The sequence below is a fragment of the Orcinus orca genome, chromosome 5 (assembly GCF_937001465.1).
Source record: "Orcinus orca chromosome 5, mOrcOrc1.1, whole genome shotgun sequence".
NCBI classification, from domain to species: domain Eukaryota; kingdom Metazoa; phylum Chordata; class Mammalia; order Artiodactyla; family Delphinidae; genus Orcinus; species Orcinus orca.
The window spans coordinates 118,591,471-118,611,820 of NC_064563.1; the positions used below are offsets into that span (position 1 = coordinate 118,591,471).

Below are 20,350 nucleotides of genomic sequence, written 5' to 3' on the forward strand. Positions count from 1 at the left end.
CTTTTTCAATAAGCTCATCCCATCTGATGACTCTCCTAGAAAGGGTGAGTATTACATGGACAAAGCACTTACATAGGCCAACATGAAAATTACAAAAGGAAAAAGGATAAAGAGATTGCAACATTTGATTGAAAAATATTAATAAACCTCTTATTCCTTTTAAGTAGTTCCCCTCTCTCCTTGGGGGATAAATGTCCCTTTCATATGCCAGATAACCTTTAAATAGATGCATCTTTCATTTCAAAGAATGCTCTAAAAAGCAGATTGTCTCTGTGACTCACCTAATTGTATTCTTTTCTGTCCACATTCACATTAAATGTTTGCAGTGTAATTCCTGAAGCCAAAAGAATTTCACTGCCTCAAAAGTAATAACAGACACCCAGGCATTATTAGTACTCAAATATTTGACTGCTCTCTCTTAGAACCCTAATCTCACTTCATTTTAACATGAACAACAACCCCAGGGGTTCTGAGATGGTAATGATGTCACAATCCCAAGGGCAAAAGTGGGTGAAGGGAGGGGCGAGGAGTCAGGTTTGATTTCAATAGACGGTGTGAGTTGTTGCTCTTCTGTGAATTTTGACATTGCCTTGGAAGGAAGGAAGGAGTCTGTTCAAAGCCAGCCTAGACAAAGCAATATTAAATATTTAATTTCCAAAGGCAAAAACCCCAAGGTTCCAAATCTCCATGAAAGCTAACGGTCCTCTCCCTAGTTAGGCTATCAGGAGCAATTTCCAAACTCAGCACTAATTTGGCTGTAAGATACAGGGACTTTCTTCAGAAATATTTATAAATCCCCAGGTTGTTTTCATTACTTTTAAAACAGAAACACAAAGTATGCATATTTTAAAATTCTGAAAATATTAATACACGTGTATTTATATACTAAGAGGATTCACTAACATATATCCTGTCTTGTATATAGACGTTAAAAGCAAATGAATTTTAGTTTCATTTAAATATTGCTCTTCTTGAGAAAAAAAACAAAGTTAAATAATAAGAATGAAATGCTCACATTTTCTTTTCTAAAATTAATATAAACATCTGATTATATATAATATTAACTTAAAATGTATAAAAATCTATATAAACACTTGCTTAAGATTTGGTTATAATTCTTAAAAATTATTTAAAACAGTGACATGTATATATACTTAACATGGGATAGTGTTCCAAAAGTATTATACCAGCACTGTACTAAAATTTGAAATACAGTTAAATCCCCATTAACTTCTAAACACTCATATGGGCATTACACACACTGGATAATGTTCTTTTGCATATAATGATGGGCAGGGTTTCTCTCCTTCTGTACCACAGAAAACCTATGATGCAGATGTCATTTTTTTTCTTTGACACCAGGGCCTAATAGTGTACTCCTTTAAATCATACTGCCTTTACCAATGCATAACTGCTTCAGATTCATTACCTATAACCCAGAGAACTGCTAAAGACAAAAAAAGCAAGGATGGTTTTTTCACATTATTTAAATCACATTCCAAATATAATACAAAGAGGCTTCACCTCATTGATATTACTGAACTGTTCACAGTATTATTAACTTCAAATTTTCAGACATCCTAATTGATGAGGCAGCAATCAATCAGATTAGCTTTGCAGAGATAAAAATTGACCATGAAGATAGGTAAAAGCGATTGTATGACCTGCTGTAGACTTTTTTTTTTCCGTTTAATTTTTCCACATAAGTAATATACTTCTTTATATTTGTTGGTTTATTATATTACAAGCACTAACCTCAAACACAATGACTTGGTTTCAGAAGGTGGAAAATATGTGTCAGATGTAACCCATGCTGGTAAATAAAAAGTTATTCTTTAAATTAAAGGAAATAATATAAAACTGAAAATTATATATTACTGTAGCATAAGCACGGAAGTACTTTGAAAATCATGAGGCAGTTGAAATGAACAGATATCTTTGAGCACTGAACTAGATGATGGGAAAGGGCATCATGGGCCAAATCAGCTGGCCAACACAATTTGGAAACTATTACCAGATTCATCATTCTTGTGTCTGGGCTTTCCACTTGTTCTTTCTTCTTCCAGGATTCCTCTTACTGTGGTCTTTGTAGGACAGCCTCTCTTTAAGAGAGAACATTCCTGACCACACCAGGTAAATAGCTCTCCCTGATCCAGTTACTCTATACATCATTGCTTTATTTATTTATTTTTTCCGTAAGATTTAACTACCATTTAAAATTATATTATTTGCATGTTTCCTAGTTCATTTTCTCTCTCTTTCCACAGCACAGAGCTCCATGATAGCTGGGATATTTTCTTTCTTAGTCACTTCTGTAAACACAGTTGCTCTAACATTGCTCGACTCATGGAGACACGCAATAAATTGAAAGAAAAATCAGTGGATTTTGGAAACGAGGAAGAACACAGCAAGGTTGAAGATAGGAGGAGAACCAAGAGTGTACAATACTAGTGGATTCAAAGAAAGAAAAATATTCAAGGAGGAGCAAATGGTCAATTATTTGAAAGCTACAGAGAACAAGAGCTGGGTAAAGCATTGAAAGATTTTGGAGATAATAGTTTCAGTAGGGCTACAAGGATAGAGACTAGAGTCTAAGAAGAAGAGGACTGGGATAGTCTATTTCCACAAAGTGTGGAGAAGAGATAGTGAGGACAAAGAATCCGTGGAGAGAAAACTAATAGAGCTATGAAAGAGAGCCATAAGGGACAAAATATCACCCCAGAGAAGGGTGACAGGATTAGAAATAAAACACCAGTATAGGGTTTCAGACTGGGAAAGAGTGGAAGCAAGTCTGTCCTTGAAACTGTAAGGAAAGAGAAGAAAATTAAGGTAACATATTAAGAATTTATAGGTAAAAACAGATAAAAGATTCTAGCACAGCCAACTCTATTTTCTTTGTAAAATAACGGGTGAGAGTTTAAGAACTCAAACAACAGAGTAGGGCATAGCATAGAACATCCAATAAAGAAAAAGAACCTGATGAGGATTCCTAGCATTTCTCTTCTTCCCCCTTTTTAATTAAAGGGTTTTCCTTTATACTAAGGCCCTTATCACCAAAAATTATATGATCCTACTGAACAGGATGATGCCTAACTAGCGAGAAAGCAACTCACAATTTTAAGTAAAGCCATATTTTTTTACCAAACCTGCCAAGCACCTGTTTAATCACACAAATTATTTTCTTTTATTAACTGAAAATTAAACTGCATATTGAGTAAATATTTTAGAAACAAACAAAATAAAACAGTACTTCAAAATCTAGAGAACCTAAATATGACTAAGTCAATGATTTTCATGAAAAAGATAATAAATGAATAATTTTGCATTCAAAAAGTTTAATTTTAAGGAAAACCAGAATTGCTGTTTGAAATATTCTTTACAAATGGCCTATGCTTTAGAGAAACTGTAGTTTCTCTATATTTTATGTGGCAGCCAATCTCCTAGTTTTTTCATTAAGAAAATTTGAAAAAGAAACAAGCTTTCAGATAAGTACTTAGAGATTTGCTTGAAGGATTCTAATAGAAAAGTAAACTAATACAAAATTAATGTACTCTAATAAACAGGACTTCAATTGATATAGCCATATATATCCAATTCCAGTATTAATATCTGTTTAATTTTCTTTTCCTATTGCCTTTGTCAGACCCTAGGACATTCACTTTTGCCCTCAAAGAAATCTAGGTTAACATTATACTTACAGAGTAACTTATGTTTATATTATTGTTGTTGTTGTTATATTTTAAAAGTAGTTTAACATGGCCGATTCAAGGAATAACTCCAGAGTTCTCTGACACAGAAAAAAGATGTATTTCCCAGCACCAGATGGAAGTCACTTAATAAAGTTCAAGCTTTTATTCACCAGAAAAAGCAATACTTTTACTTTCATGTAAACTATTATATGCTTTCACCATTTAACCTAAGACAACCCAGTTAAACAATGTGTAGTATTATTGTACAATAGCGCTGAAGTAAAAAATTGATCTAACTTTTATCACAGAGGGAATTCTGAATACAAATCATTAGGGAAACTAATAACCTCCTGATTCCAATGGGTCGAAATCTCCTAAAAGAAACAAAGATAGCACTAGGGAAGCATGGCAGCAAGCACTGGACACCACTGCCTATTCTATTTCTTACGAGCTACTTCAACTTGGCCCATTCTTTTAACTTTCCCAAGCCCCAATTTATGTATCTGATCAATAGCTTTAATAATACTCATGATGCTTCTTCCTGAGGATGTTTCTGAAAAGCAAATTAGATAATGTACATAAAACAATCTCAAACTATACACAGCTACATAATTTAGATTAGTACTAAATCACACACACACACACACACACACACACACACACACACACACACACACTAACCAAAAGGTGCGTCCTTTTCATTATGTGTTATTTGAGAGAAATATGTTACAGATACTGAGGTGAAGGCTTAGAAATTAAAATGAGTTCTTGAATGTGAAAACAGTTTCTTAGAGATTACTTTCATTGGTTTAGCAGATAGCTTATCAACAAAGCATGCCAAATGAACCTAGCAGACTGAATATATGTTGAGCCACATAAAATGCATAAGAACTAAAAATGAGTAGTCCAACTATTTTAAAGTTTGTGTCCTATCAGCTAGTTTGTTGGCTTGATAAAGCTTAATCTGGACTTAAGCATATCAACAGAGGACCAACTTCAAGAGATCAGAAATATTTAGGTCTTTTACTGGCACAGTTCCGTGTTTCTCTCTGGATTTTATTAAGATTTTATTTTTAATCTTGCAACTAATATTTTAAAATTAAAATATATATGTGTGTATGTGTGTGTGTGAATCACAGCATCTGCTGTCCTAGCTATTCAATGAAAACCCTCAATAAAATCCCAGAATTACTGCTAATTTGAATCCAGCAATACAGAGAAAATATTGCTAAATGTTTTTATAAAGAAATGTTTTAGTTGTAGGCTTTACCAATTATTTGAGTCTGTCAAATAATAAGTCAAATATTAGGAAAATACACTGTTGGATTTAACTTTAGTCTGGTTTCTCTCCTAATACACATGCACACCCATTAACATTTGTGTAGAGTTTTCAACACGTGGACTGAAATAACTGTTACGTCTGTGTTTGCAAGAGCAAAGTAATGGAGTCATAAAATAAACTTCTGCATACATGCAGAAACTAGTTTCACTATTTTGATGGACTTGACAGTGAATGACAGGGCAAGGCAGCTGAAAGAACAATCAGATTATCTGATTGACTTGAAAGGACAGTATAACCTGTTTCCTCTCCCTCATCCACCCAATACTCCACCTTATCCTGATCCAACCTATCAGTCAAACCCATCATATACAAACCGGTTTGTACACGTAAACATTAGCTTGGGCAGCATAACTAATGCCATTCTAAAAGAGGAGAGAACTGTCTTCACAAAAATTCAACTCTGTTATATATTATCCTTAACTTGTTCTTTCCTTAGAACTGGGTTGTCCTGGAGTGTCTGTCCAACAGCACTTTGGAAAGGAGTCAAATTGCTAATTACTTTACCAAAATCCTATTTTAGTAGTCAAAATGTATCATAGTAAAGTTTTTTCAATAATCACCATTTGAAAAATCTTCTTCAAACCCATTTATGAGAGAAAAATAATCTATTTGAGAATATTTTTCTTGACTGTTCTAAATGGAAACAGAGAAATAAAGCAAATTGACAAAGTTGTATGTCTGAATCTTGCATGAATATCTTAAAAGCCATATTTGTTGTTCTTTTTTAAACTGAGGTTTATGACCTCCTTAAATGTCATTTTTAGTCAAAGTTTCTGAATTTTATTTTTTTACTCATATTTTGGGGCAGTTAAAATACTTTATTCATTTTGCTCTACAAGAAAGAAATCCAGAACCTGTGTGTTCCACTACTATAAACAGAAAATTACGAGCCTAAAAGCCATTTAATAAAAAACAAAATGCTTTTAAGGTGAAACATTTTTCCATTGTATAAAAAGGTCAAGAATTTTTGAATAAAATTGCATTTTACTTTGGCCTCACAATTCAAGCTTTTAAGAAAAATCACCTTGGTCAGCACCACTCATTAACTGAGTAATCTTGTCTTGATCAATCAAGACAATATAAGGACTCAAAATAGCACGTGTGGAGGCAGATTTACCCCAGCTTATCCTTACGTTGTTCTTCTTATGGACATTTCAGTGTAGGCACCAGACTCTACAAGCAGCTCTGAGCCATGTAAGTGTGGGAAAGAGCACATAAAGAGTAGAAAGGAGAAGAAGGAAAGGGAAAGAGGAGGGAAAGGGGTTGGGGGAGAAGAGGAGGAAGAAGAAGTAAGAAAGAAAATGCTCGTTTACAACAGTCCTAATAGGGTCATCTTGTTTTACTAGGATAGTAATTTCTTGCTATTTATTTATTTATTGTTTGTTTGTTTGTTTATTTTGTGGTACACGGGGCCTCTCACTGTTGTGGCCTCTCCCGTTGCGGAGCACTGGCTCCGGACGTGCAGGCCCAGCGGCCATGGCTCAGGGGCCCAGCCTCTCCGCGGCATGTGGGATCTTCCCGGACTGGGGCACGAACCCGTGTCCCCTGCATCGGCAGGCGGAATCTCAACCACTGTGCCACCAGGGAAGCCCTGTTTTTTTGTTTTTTAACAAAAAATAAATTGTGTTTTTCTAGTCAAAACAGCCTTAATTGAATTTGTTTGTTGTTTACTCAGTTTAAACATATCTCAACTTTTTGATGAATATAACATTCCTAAAATAAAAGATTCATGTTATATTATTTCTTGCAAATAATGGAGTAGAACTGTGTCTCCAAATTTTCATTACAGAAATTTTCCAGATGATAAGAACAAGTGATGTGGATAGTGATCCCATGATAAGGATAGTGATATCATATGTTTAACTGAATCTCATGATACATTACTCCATTCTCATTAAAACGTTTCTCCCTAAAAATTGAACTTCATAAGAAATACGGTCTTAAAGTAAACATCACGAACATTTTCCTGTAATGAAATTTGCATAGCATGAAACCACATATAGAAATTATATTTCTGGCTGAAAGTGAAGGATTTTGCTTAAATATTTACAGCCTTTCCAATACTATTATAAGCATACAAGTGTTAATTCAGTTTCAATGAATGAGTCATTTTTTTTTACTATTAAGTGTATTTTAATACACTATTACACACAATCTCTTGACGGTATATATACTCATAAACTGATTTAGCTGCACATCCTATTTTCCCCTATCTCTTTAGTTAATCATGTTCTTAAAATCATGTTAATCAAAAATGACCCACACAGAGCTTTATTTAATTTATTATAGGATTTATTTTTTTAAAAAAGGTTGCCTGGTAATGAATCCATGGCTGAAAGTATATTAAAGAAATGCACTTTGAAGAACAAAGGAAAAAAATAAAACAGGGCTTCACACAGCCCGAGCATATTGTTGAAGATGAGTTTCCTCTGAGCAACACAATCCAAAAGCCCTCAGAAAGAATAAAAAGGTGCTTTTTCATCATTACATATTATGCAAAATTTACTAAACTAGAATCCATTAATGAGAGCAAAATTGGGGGAAACACCCTTGAAAAAAATTCAGTCACTGTTTTCAATAGAATGAAATAATATGAGCATAGTAACCCCAGTTACTCTATATCTTCTATTAAAAAATAAAATACCTAGAGTAAATTTCACTAATTTTGCAAGGAAAAGTCTATATATACTGTGTGAGATACTTACTGAAATATCTAGTAGTAAAATGAGAAGCTTTAATATACTTCAGAGTGAAGAAAAGAAGAAAAAAACATTGTAGCAAAATATCAACATGGTTACATGTCAGATCATTATACTGTGTTCTGTAATTCTGTATATGTTTGAAAATTTTCAGGAATCTTTCCTAGGGAGAAATAAGTGTCTAATAATATAAAGTGTATCTTATCTAGAATCTATATAGTCAAGAATTTCAAATGGATTCTCCTAACTTTTCCTGGATCATGACTCTTTCTCTGATTTTAGGAGAAAAGTATCTGTAACCAATGAACTCAGGAGAAGTTTAATTAAAAAAAAAACACCCCACCCCCCAAATTCAGTCAAACAATAAAACAAATTTTAGGATAAACTGTAGAATTAACATAGATTTAATTCACCAATACAGTAGGTCCAATGAACGTTAATATCCATGGTGATAGCAATGAAGCATTATAAAACTCTTAAGTCCAAAGAATATTAAATGCTGTTCTCTGTATTTTATTAATGCATTTTTTAAGGCAGTAAGGATTTCTTTGAGAAAGTATAAGCCAAGAATGCCATTTTACATAATCTTAAATTAGCCAGATATCTTTTCCCCAAGCCTCTTGTAAGTACTTTAGTTTACTTAATTAGGCAATCTTTCAGCTCTAATATTCAAACCTTTGTGGTTTATGAAGAACCATGTACACTGTCTTTGGATTTGGACTATATAGTAAGTAAAATCAGAAATTTGTGTCAGGGTTCAAAACTCCTTTACTTTCTTCTGGTGAAGGGGCTGTCTTCTCACAGGCATCAGATTGGTTGAAAGCACATTCATGAACAGTGTTAGAGAATATGGTTTACAACTAGTAGTCAAAAGGAGTAATGCTAGTTCTAAGATCATAGGCCTGAAGTACTCTAACTACAACAGACATCTTAAAACACAGAAGTGGCAAAGGCTCATCTATACAAATTTAGAAGGACATAACTTGTAAATCAATTCCAATAGCAAAAGTATACACTAACCTCCTTTAAAATATTTGAACAATGAAGATGCCACATATGAATATGACATACATGGACAGTTATGGGAAACCCAACCATATGACAAAATAATATTCTAAGCTAATCAAATCACCTTGATATAATCACATTGAAGTAAACACATAAACAAAACTAAAAGGAAAACAAAACGAGGTTTTTCTCTTCTCTGGCCTTAATGAAGTATTGTAATGACTCCTAATATAATCCGCATATAAACATAGTCTATGTCACAGTTTCTCAAAATGATTTTTTTTATTGTTCAAGGATTAAATATGCTTAGGCAACTCAGTTGAACCAACAGAGCACAGATAACTCTACTACAAGTTTTGCAGAGTGTAATATGCAAATTTCAATTATGAATCTACAGGAGAAGGCAGAGTAGGTAGTATTTTACAGTGTAACCCTTTTGTCATGGAACAGAGAAGAGAGTAGGCAAGTATAAATAATTAGTATTCTGCAGGACACAATTTTGTGGAATGTGCATCAAAACCTCAAATAAACAAGTTGACATCAAATTTGCACCCCCTGAAAAAAAATGGCTCAAATGCCTTGTTTAGGTGTTCCCTTCTCTTGGGAAATCAAGTTATCAATATTTAGTCTCAGTATCCATTAAGTATGACTATGTTGTACCTAGAATTGTTGAGGTAACTGTTTTTTTTAAATGTGAAGCCCTTTCCAAATGCATATCAAAATGAAGATATATTCTTTTCAAGGCCTATTTTTTTAAAGTGTAAAAATTCCTTCTTTACAGTTGAACTATTAAAAGCCCACAGAGCCATCCTTATAAGTAAAACAGTATAGCTAACTAATAAAGTAATTCACCTAGACTTTCAGCTTGTGTAAGGGTAAGAGCTTTGACTGTAAGGAAAACAGAAAGCGAAGGCTCCTGTATATTGTACACCTCAATGATCTTGGAAATCATTTTCCCAGGGTAGAAGGGGAAGAGGTCACACATACATTCTATTTGATTCTATTTTGACAGGGTGAAGTGGATTACCAAAACAACAGTTCATACATATTTAAAGAGGAAGGAAAGTACTCCTTGGGAACTACAGCTTTAAGTGCTTTTCTACACCAGATGTCTGCTTTTTAATGGGTCTTCTTTATTTAGGAAATGAAAATGAAATTAGGAGTAGGTCACATTTTCCCATTGAACAAATGTGCATATCACATGGAGCACGTGGACATATCACCATGCTGTCTCATCATCAGCTTAAAATACAGAACGAATTTAAGTGGCAAGAAAATGCTTTTAAAAAAGTTTCATTTATAAATGCTTATATGTATGTATGTGTATATATATATATATATATATATATATATATATATATATATAAAGATAAAGTTTTGAACAGCAGTTGTTTCCAATGACCTAAAGAAATTTTGAGGAGAATGACCAATAAAGATAACCTGAAGGGAAAAACAGAATCTACTTTGCAAAGTAATTCATGCTTACATTCCTTCATACTGAAAAATGTTGCAATTTTTTGAAAACCTTCTAGGAAAATCTCTCATCTCTTTATTACTCAGAAAATCCTCTGTGATTTACCAGAGGTACATACATATACATATAACCCACTGGGAAATGCATACACCAAATTGGTAAAATAAAAGGATCTAGAGCAGGTACTATTCCCTATACTTAATTCTTCACATTGACAAAATTTCTGTACCAGTTTTTGGCTAGGATGTATATATTCAATCAATATAACTTCTCTTTTCCACTTAGGGTTTTGGGACAGGAAGGTAAAATAAGATAGCATATTAATAGTCCAATGGGCTATCCATTCTTTTTTTTTTTTTTTTGCAGTACGCGGGCCTCTCACTGTTGTGGCCTCTCCCGTTGCGGAGCACAGGCTCTGGACGCGCAGGCTCAGCGGCCATGGCTCACGGCCCAGCTGCTCCGCGGCATGTGGGATCCTCCCGGACTGGAGCGTGAACCCGTGTCCCCTGAATTGGCAGGTGGACTCTCAACCACTGCGCCACCAGGGAAGCCCCTATCCATCCATTTTTTAAAAAAAAATATCTATCGTTCACTTGGACAAGTATTGTCTCTCATTACAGGACTCCCTTTCTTTTGGGAACTCCTATTCTATAATTCCCGTCCAGTGGCCACATTTTTATATGTCCCAATAGATTGGTGCATAGATGGGCACTTGATCTAAACTGGACAGTGAGCCCTTTTTATTTAAGGGATGTTCTGTAGTATGAACTATAAAAGGTTGCATAAGAAGGTTAGTTAGGAGAAGAGACAGACAGACAGACAGACCCTGGGAGGAAGGTATGAGAGAGACAAAAAAGGCTGGAGAAGGTCTGAATCCTGGTGTCAGGCTCAGCTTCCTCCCTGTGCCTTGGATCAGTGACACACGCTACCAGCTTTATAACAAAAACCCTTTTTAACTCAAATTGATTGAAATTGTATTTCTGTTACGTTTAACTAAAGACTACCAAATAATACATTGTAACCCTATAAACTCACTTTCAAAGGGTAAACGCCTTCTATCTACCATGAAACTGGTCTGAGTAATGGGATTTCAGCTTATAGAGCCATGCAGTGCTGCACTGCAGAGCACCAGGGAGCATTTCCACACGGGCAGGGGGAGCCAGGTCAAGAAAGAGTGCACCCAGATATATGAACCATTAAAACCATGGGAAGACAAAGCTGTGTACCTGTCATGTTTACAGCTGCAGTGTTCATGTAATTCACGTTTTCCTTGTCAAAAATGTTCAGAACGTGTAAAACCTAAGATGCATAGGAAAGCTTTATCATCAGATACATAAGTCACTAAAAATTGTACTTATGCTAAATACTAACTTTGACTCCTTCATTTGGATTATATTTTCTATGAATCTCCTTCACCTCTTTTTTTGTAATAGAAAATATGTGATTTCTCCTATTATACAACATCATAATACTTAGGATGCAAAAGTTAAACAATAATTAATCTTTTTCCAAAAGATGAATGGGTAACTCTGCTGTGTAAGACTGAAAGTTCATTAATGTCTAAATGATAAAAGAGATACTAATCTCTCTTCATTAGTTAGGTGAAGTTAGTTACACCTTCTATGAAAGTGTATTCAGAACTTACATAATTTTAAGTATACACTGGAAGATTCCATGATTCAATCAGAACATTAGAAAAAAATGTCCATTTAATCATCTTGACAGATTCATGCCTTTATTAATTTTAAGAATCATTTATAATTTCTATAAAGAATCGAGTTGAACTGAATTAAAATAGTAGAGACAGTAATCTAATATTTTAGATTTATGGGGAAATGATAATATAAATGAACACGTTTAATATATATATAAAGCATTGACTTAAAATGAGTAATTTCATTTAAGTAATGGCACACGCTTTTATAGTAAAATTTCTAGAAGCATATCCATATTTTCAGTTGAGGCCTGAATGTAACTTTTTTGTATGTGAAGTTTCCAGTTTGTGAAGAAATGCAAGCATGTTTTCTAAAGCCATGTTCTGAATATTTTCTATTGTCATCTGTACTTCTGATCGGATATGCTACTGCTCCTATATTACTAAAGGATTTTACTTAAAGTAATTGATATTTACACCTCTTTTCTATATCAAACATATTTTTAGAGTTAGTGTCAGACATCTAAAAACTTCCTACACAATTTGGACTTTTAATTTGATGTGAAATTAGTAAAAATCTTTGACACATAAAACATTCTGATTGTTACATCTAACTTACAACTGTGATTTCGTGAGGGCAAGTTTAGCCATTTTATAAATCGGCAAACTGATGATCACAGAAGCTAAATGACTTCCTTAAGCATCACAATTCAAATCTTCAGTTTCTTACCTAAATCTATTACCCCCAAAGGAAAGTACCCAACATAATATATATACTTAGGTAGTCAATATGGTTCTCTCGGGGCTTCCCTGGTGGCGCAGTGGTTGAGAGTCCGCCTGCCGATGCAGGGGACATGGGTTCGTGCCCCGGTCCGGGAAGATCCCACATGCCGCGGAGCGCCTGGACCCGTGAGCCATGGCCGCTGAGACTGCGCGTCTGGAGCCTGTGCTCCGCAACGGGAGAGGCCACAACAGTGAGAGGCCCGCGTACAGCAAAATAAAAAAAAAAAAAAAAAAAAAAAAGATAGCTAGTGGGAAGCAGCCGCATAGCACAGCGAGATCAGCTCGGTGCTTTGTGACCCGCTGGAGGGGTGGGATAGGGAGGGTGGGAGGGAGGGAGACGCAAGACGGAAGAGATATGGGAACATATGTATATATATAACTGATTCATTTTGTTGTAAAGCAGAAACTAACACACCATTGTAAAGCAATTATACTCCAATAAAGATGTTAAAAAAATAAAATAAACAAAAACTCACTACCTCAAAGGAAAAAATATATATATGGTTCTCTCAAAAATTTTACTTATAAAATAAAGACTACTGAGTTTGGTTATAATCATTTAACAAAATGTGGTGTGAGGAGAGAGAGAAGTTTTAAGATAAATGAAAAGGAGCAATAATGGGCACTGTATCTCAAAATAAGTTGATAAAACAATGCTAAAGATATTGGAAAGATGAGAAGGTCATTCACTCATGTACATTTAAACACTTTCAAAAAGTTTTAAAAGTAAAAAAGAAAATTACAAAAAGACACTTTCAATGTGCCATGTTTTGTGCTAGATTCTAAGTGTATATATAGTATTACATAAAAATTTACAGTTCTTAATATCATAGAGTTTATAATCTAGAGGGAAGTTCAGATATTAATCAAACACAAATAAATGTATTACTACAAACTGCAGGAAAATATGAAGGAAACAAATAGGGTGATATTATACTGAGAGAACTTCTGTAAAGAAGAATTTCAGTTAACTCTGAAAGATAAGTAAGAATTAGACAAGTGGAGAAATCCAGGCAGAAAGGAAATCGTGTAAAACTTTAGTGTGAGAAGAAGCTTGGCATATTAAAAGAGCAGGGTGAGGGGAAGATGGCATAGGTAAGGACTAGATCATGAAGGGTCTTATTTAAAGAACTTGCTTTTTAATGCCCACTCCATTAGGAAAGCATAGTGGACAAGGGGATTTAATACATTCATACACGACGACTGGACCCTACAAATCATCAATTTAAACAGAGACTTCCATACTCTTAAATCTTGGTTATAATTTTCTTGGAATCTGGGAAGTATATATCTATTTACTTCAAAATGTCTTTTTGGAAATTCAAAGCTGTCTTTGGCATGGATAATTGTGCCAAATGTATCCCAAAGGGACAAAAGATAACTAATTTCAAAATAATGAGATATAGCTCATTTACATAGAAAACTACTCTAGCCTGTTACATTAATTTATTTTTCTGTGTTCTATTGTTCTTCTTTATGAAATAAGGGTTAAGCCTAGACCTTGGGTTTCCAGCATGAATCCAAAAGCCGTGAAGCTTAATCAAATTAATAAAAGAAAATTGATCTAGATTGCTAGTTCACATGAGTATAATAACCACATACTACCTCCTACAAGTTTTATGGAACTGGTTCCCTTCAGGTGTCATGTTAATAAGCTTGTATCAATTAATAACTGTAACTGAAGCTGAACATAATTAAGCATTTAATTTTGAGCTCTTCAAGTATAATTCCATTAAAGTCACATCATGAAACTGGGGCAAAAGAAAGAATTATTGACAAAAGATGACCAGAAATGAAAAGCTTCACCATGCAGTGATGCATGGCTTAATTGGGTCCAAACTGACTATTAAGTACGTTTATCTTCAAGTCAACAGTAGAAAAATGAGGAGGCCTACACACCTTTGAATTTCTGGTCGTGAGTTTACTAATAATTTTCCCTCAGCAAATGATCTCCTATATTTTGAAGCTCTGACATCAGTTACATAGGGTCTTAAGATAGTTCTTCAGATTTTTAGGTTAAAAAGTGCCTTCGTGCCACTGGTCTCCGTACACCGCCTTACACACTTGCCATGGGGATTTTTAAAATAATACAAAGTAACATATGTTTTGAAGAAAAACATGTCCGTCTAAACCAAACCAAAGACAAAATAACCTTTCATAATTCTATCTCTTTAGAGATAGAAAGAATATCTTAATATTGGGGTATTTGGCATTAGAGCCTTTTTTTTCCTTGCACATGGGAGATTTTATTTTGGTCTGTTTGTTTACGAACATAGAATAATACCATTTGGTAATGTGCTTCTTTTACTAAATAATATATAGTGACTATTTTCCGTGTCAGTAAAGTAAATATAGTTCTAATACAGACTTTTTAATCTCAGCAGAGTATAATATTGTATGATTATACCAAAACCCTTTTAACCAATTTCTTGGTTTTGGTATTTGTGATATTTTAAATTAATTTTTATGACAAAATATGCTGCGAAGAATATCCATAAATCTTTGAACGCAATTTAAGATCAATTCCTAGAAGAAAACTGTTAGGCACATGCAATAGATATTTTAAGGCCATTTTCCAAATGGAAGGGGGCAGGGTGAGGTTTTGAGATACTTATAAAAATATCTGCACAGGATGCTGCTAAACTACAGGAATATGAGCTTACTTCCAAAGCAAAAGTCCTAAGAACCTGATCACCAGATCCATAAATGTGTCCTAAGTATTCTTGGAAACAGCTTAGAAAAACATATAATTTATTTAGTTTTTCCTTTAAAAAGGAGGGGGCTTCCCTGGTGGCACAGTGGTTGAGGGTCTGCCTGCCTGTGCAGAGGACGCAGGTTCGTGCCCCAGTCCAGGAAGATCCCAGCTGCTTGGGCCCATGAGCCATGGCCGCTGAGCCTGCGCGTCCGGAGCCTGTGCTCTGCAACGGAAGGGTCCACAGCAGTGAGAGGCCCGCATACCGCGGAAAAAAAAAAAAAAAAGGAGGAACTTTTAGGAGTCATGTGTTCCAACTGTCCTGAAATATCAGAATCACCTGTGTTGCTTTGTGTAAATACCTGTTTGTGAGCACACGTCTGGACTTAATAAATAATTATATCTGAGTGCAGAAACTGGGGATAGTGGTATTTAAAAGTTTCCTAAACGATCCTGATGTGGCCAGCCTGACATTTGCCCTTGGACCAGCATTTTGGATCTCACTGCCTACTCCAGTCCTCTCATTTTGTAGATTAGGAAACTGACTCCACACACATTTTGTTGTTTACCAAACTCTCTAGTTAACGGGCAGATAGAGACCTCTAAACCTCAAATCAGTGTTCTTTTTGCTCTATCAATTTGCTTCTATTGCTGTCAATATGGACTCGTGATAATCAGCCCACTGGATCTACCATTAGAAGACAAATCAGGAAAGAAATGGATTATTTAATAATATTCATTGCATTATCTCACAAAGTGGAATGCATGTCTTTTGAACCCTGTTTATTGCTATTTTGATCTTATTGCTTTTTTAACCTTGAACTTACTGAAAATTAGATGAAACTATCAAAGTAAAATATTCTTAGACAACCTTACCTTCAGTTAAGACGTCTTTATGTGACATCAATCCACTAAAATAACAATCAATCAGCAAAACGTAATGCTTTTGTCCAAGGCAAATAAATATTTAATTATTTTTTCTATAAACTATCTGGTCTTAGATTTATATAGACCATGAAACAAAAATATTGAGTTTTGTTCTTCATTACTATTCATATTTGCTGCATAGAACTAACATTACCAAATTACTTCTGGAATAAAGTTGTTAATAAATGATAGATTAATACCTTCATGAATAGCCTTATTAACTTTACAAGACCATGCCTATTTTTCAAAGAATCAGATGAGAGATCTCTTTCTTAGAATCTTTCAAAGCTTCACCAAAAATGACGTAGAATTGTTCATAATACATCAACCATAAGGATCTCTCAAAATATACAATATAATATCACACCATTATTTAACACAGTCCAATGGCTTCTTTTTGCATTAAAAAAAATCCAAATGCCTAACTGTAGCTCACATAGCCCAGTGCCATCTGAACATGACTACTTTCTCTTTGAACTTATCTTCTGCTGTTTTTCTCCTCATCTATTATGACCAGTCATATTGGCCTTCTTTGTCTTATTCTTCTACACATTTGGATCCTGAAACTAGCATGGTACCTGGAGTACCAGAGAGCTGTGTGATTTTCTCAGGCAAATGCCTCCTTTTCAGAGAGAACTTCTCTGACAGGCATGTCTAAAATAGTTACCAATAAACATCTACTGCAGCAGATTTTAATTCTCTACAACAGTTGTGATTAGCTAATGCTTCTTCTGATTTGCTTGTTTGTATATTTATTTGCTTACTTGTTTATTTTATTTACTTTGACCACCAAAATATAATCACCAAGAGAGAGGCTATGTCTCTCTTGTTCTCAGGTAGTCTTCCATAAGTAGGTGTTGGGAAGAACGAATGAATGAGTTTGTACAGGAATAGAAATCAAATAAAATATTGTAGCCAACATTTCATTTTTAAATATTTTTTTCATTATGTAAAAGAAATCTGTTAATTTAATTTGGGATTGTGAAAAATTCAATATATCTCTATATCACGTGAGATATGAAAATATGGCTTTTTTAAACAAAACCCCAATTTTAGATTACAAAGATAACTCAGTGAGGCATTGTGTCATAAAACATGTGGCCATAAGCTATTGTCCATCTTCAAACAAATATGAGACTGATTTCTCATTCATGGCTGTAAAAATAGTGTCTGTCCATTAGTATTAACTTTGTCCAGCCTAATAGGTCCTCAGGAGCTAAGTTTTAACAGGTCAGAAGTCAATGAAAACACATTGATAATTCTAACAGTGTTCATTATCAGCCATCAGCATGCTGTCTGTCATGCCAACTTGTGAAACTGTATTAACTGGTTTCAATTCAATCTCCACGTTCTTTAAAGCAAAAGAAAACATAAATTTATGATAAAATCAACTGATACAATATATAGCTTAATCAATCAAAATTCTCCCCCAATACTACATTTCACCCAAAGCAAAATGTAGTTCTATAGACTGAGAGAGTAATATAGTCACAACTTCAGAATTCTTAGGGAGCTTTGAGTTCCAGGTGAGATACTTTTTTAAGAAATACAAATGAATGGGCAAGGTCATGAGGTGAATAGGTTTCCTAATCATTCTGTTCACACTGGGTAGATCTTTGTCAAATGGTTTAGAATCACAGAAAAAGACTAGGAATTAAACTTAGCATTGCTTAGTTTTAATGCACAAATCTTAGTCTTTAAGGAGAGAGCTCATGATAGGTTCTTTATCTGAGCCAATTGTTGCCCTCAGATATTCACGGATAATTCCCACCATGGGAGAGAATCCACCACAAGCTCCTGTTGAGTATGAAATCAATTCTCAGGAGTAAGAAGACATCTTTAGTACCCACACATTCTGAAAAGCAGCAAGGATCTTAAAATGTCAGCTGCATGAAAGGCATATCATGAATAGACTCCACTCAAAGTATTTAGAGGTTCAAACACTGAGCCAATGAATCTGCAATTATCTTACATGAACCATGGATACTCTTAAAACTGCTACACACTAGAAGCCTACGACTGCCCTTTTGTGATCGCTGGAACTTACCTCCAATCCCATTTTGGGAGCTACACATGCTCCTCACTGGACAGTGAAAATAATTTTGTATTTCATATGGGCACAACATACAAAGAGTGCCAATATGAATTACACGCTCGTTTTTTTATTTTTTATTTATTTATGGCTGTGTTGGGTCTTACACGCTCGTTTTCAACCTTCCCTTTATCTAAAAATGATGTTGAGATCAAATTCTGCTAGTGTATATTTATAAGTATGTTCTAAAAATAAAATGATGGCTAAAGTGAATAAAAGGTAGAAACACTAGTAAAACCATAAATTAATAAATGGGTGTTCTACTTAAATATCTAAATGTAAAATGCAGATCAAAAATAATTCTGACTCATTTAATATAAAACTGGGATGAAACATGATTCTTAATATGAATAGTGTGACTGCCAGAATGGATTTTTTTATATCATATAAAGTTTATATTTTAGAATGATCCTTACTAACTAAAATAGACATACAGTAATAACTCTCCCATTAAATCCTCTCATAACTCGAAGTCCTTCTATGAATAAATCTTAGGGACTTCCCTGGTGGTGCAGTGGTTAAGAATATGCCTGCCAATGCAGGGGGCACGGGTTCAAGCCCTGGTCCGGGAAGATCCCCACATGCCACGGAGCAACTAAGCCCGTGCACCACAACTACTGAGCCTGCGCTCTAGAGTCTGTGAGTCACAACCATTGAAGCCCATGTGCCACAACTACTGAAATCCATGCACCTAGAGCCCGTGCTCCGCAACAAGAGAAGCCACCACAATGAGAAGCCCGCGCACCACAAAGAAGAGTAGCCCCCGCTCAGCGCAACTATAGAAAGCCTGCGTGTAGCAACGAAGACCCAACGCAGCCAAAAATAAATAAATACATTAAAAAATAATAAAATTAAAAAAAATAAATCTTAGACTTCTGATGGGAGAAGCAGGACTCAATAGGAGAGAAAAATCATACACATATAATGATATTCCTTATATTCACTATAACTGCAGCTTGTGTTGCCAAATAAATCAATTAAATTGATATAATGCCCATATTTAAATAAAATTATTTAAACTATATTCTGTGTTTGTTGTTTATAGGAACAGAGTGTCTACTATATAGAGGATAGAGTACCTCAAATCACCAGTTCATTGATGAAAGGAGAAAAAAATAAACAATAGCCCAACCAAGTGCTATGCTTTATGTGTGACCAGTCAATGAACAGTGCACAATCATGTAGCAATTCAAGAATATTACAATGCATTTAAAATGTCCATGAAAAAACTGAAAAATATTTAAAAAAACACAGAAATATTTTCTTACAAGAGAGCACAGCTAGGGCAATCATTTTCATGCAAAGAAGGGGCAGCACTACAATTAATCTTATTCCAAAAGGGAAATAATATTTTAAAAATTTTAAATCTATATCCTCATTATTATGGGCTAAATTGTGTCCCCCAAAAGGATGGATCCTTTCTTAGAGGATTTGGAGAGAGCATGGACCTTGATTTCAAATTTCTTTCCAAAGCTGTGAGGTAAAGTGAATAAATTTCTGTTGTTTTAAGCCACCCAGTGTGTAATACAGTAATTTGTTAAGGTAGCCCTAGGAATCGACTCTTGTTCCGCGTAACCCTGATCTACATATTTCAATATTTTCCTTCTCATCAGTCAAAGCTAGGTTATTCTTTAAAGCCCATATTTGCAATAAAATCAGTAGTAATTTTTTTTTGCTTATACATTACAGAAGTATAATTCCTCCAATGGCACAACCCATTAAACTAGTTTAAGACTACATGTAATTGACCTATTGGTATGAATCTCCTCACATTCCTACCTCCCTACCTAAGATCTGGTTAATTAGACTGGCCAACATTAGACATTTTCTTGAAGAAGAAAAATATGGATTATCTAACTTGGAGTTCATTTTGTTTTCTTGTTCACACATTTACAGGGAGAAAATACTAAATTATAAAAAGTACTATCAGGTAAACCATTGGATAGTCAAATAGACTTCAAAAAAGGAAAAGAAAATTGCATATTCTAGG

General features: G+C 34.5%; 1 protein-coding gene and 1 long non-coding RNA gene across 10 annotated transcripts in view; both read right to left on the reverse strand.

Moving 5' to 3' along the window:
- Window positions 1-453, reverse strand: part of LOC125964552 (uncharacterized) — a 63,056-nt gene extending 62,603 nt beyond the window's left edge. Inside the window, exon 1 of the long non-coding RNA XR_007477678.1 lies at window positions 282-453. This is a non-coding gene — a long non-coding RNA (uncharacterized LOC125964552). The remainder of the gene's footprint in view (window positions 1-281) is intronic.
- The window catches only part of ROBO2 (roundabout guidance receptor 2), a 1,654,833-nt gene that overhangs the window by 389,335 nt on the left and 1,245,148 nt on the right, over window positions 1-20,350 (reverse strand). The window lies entirely within an intron of this gene.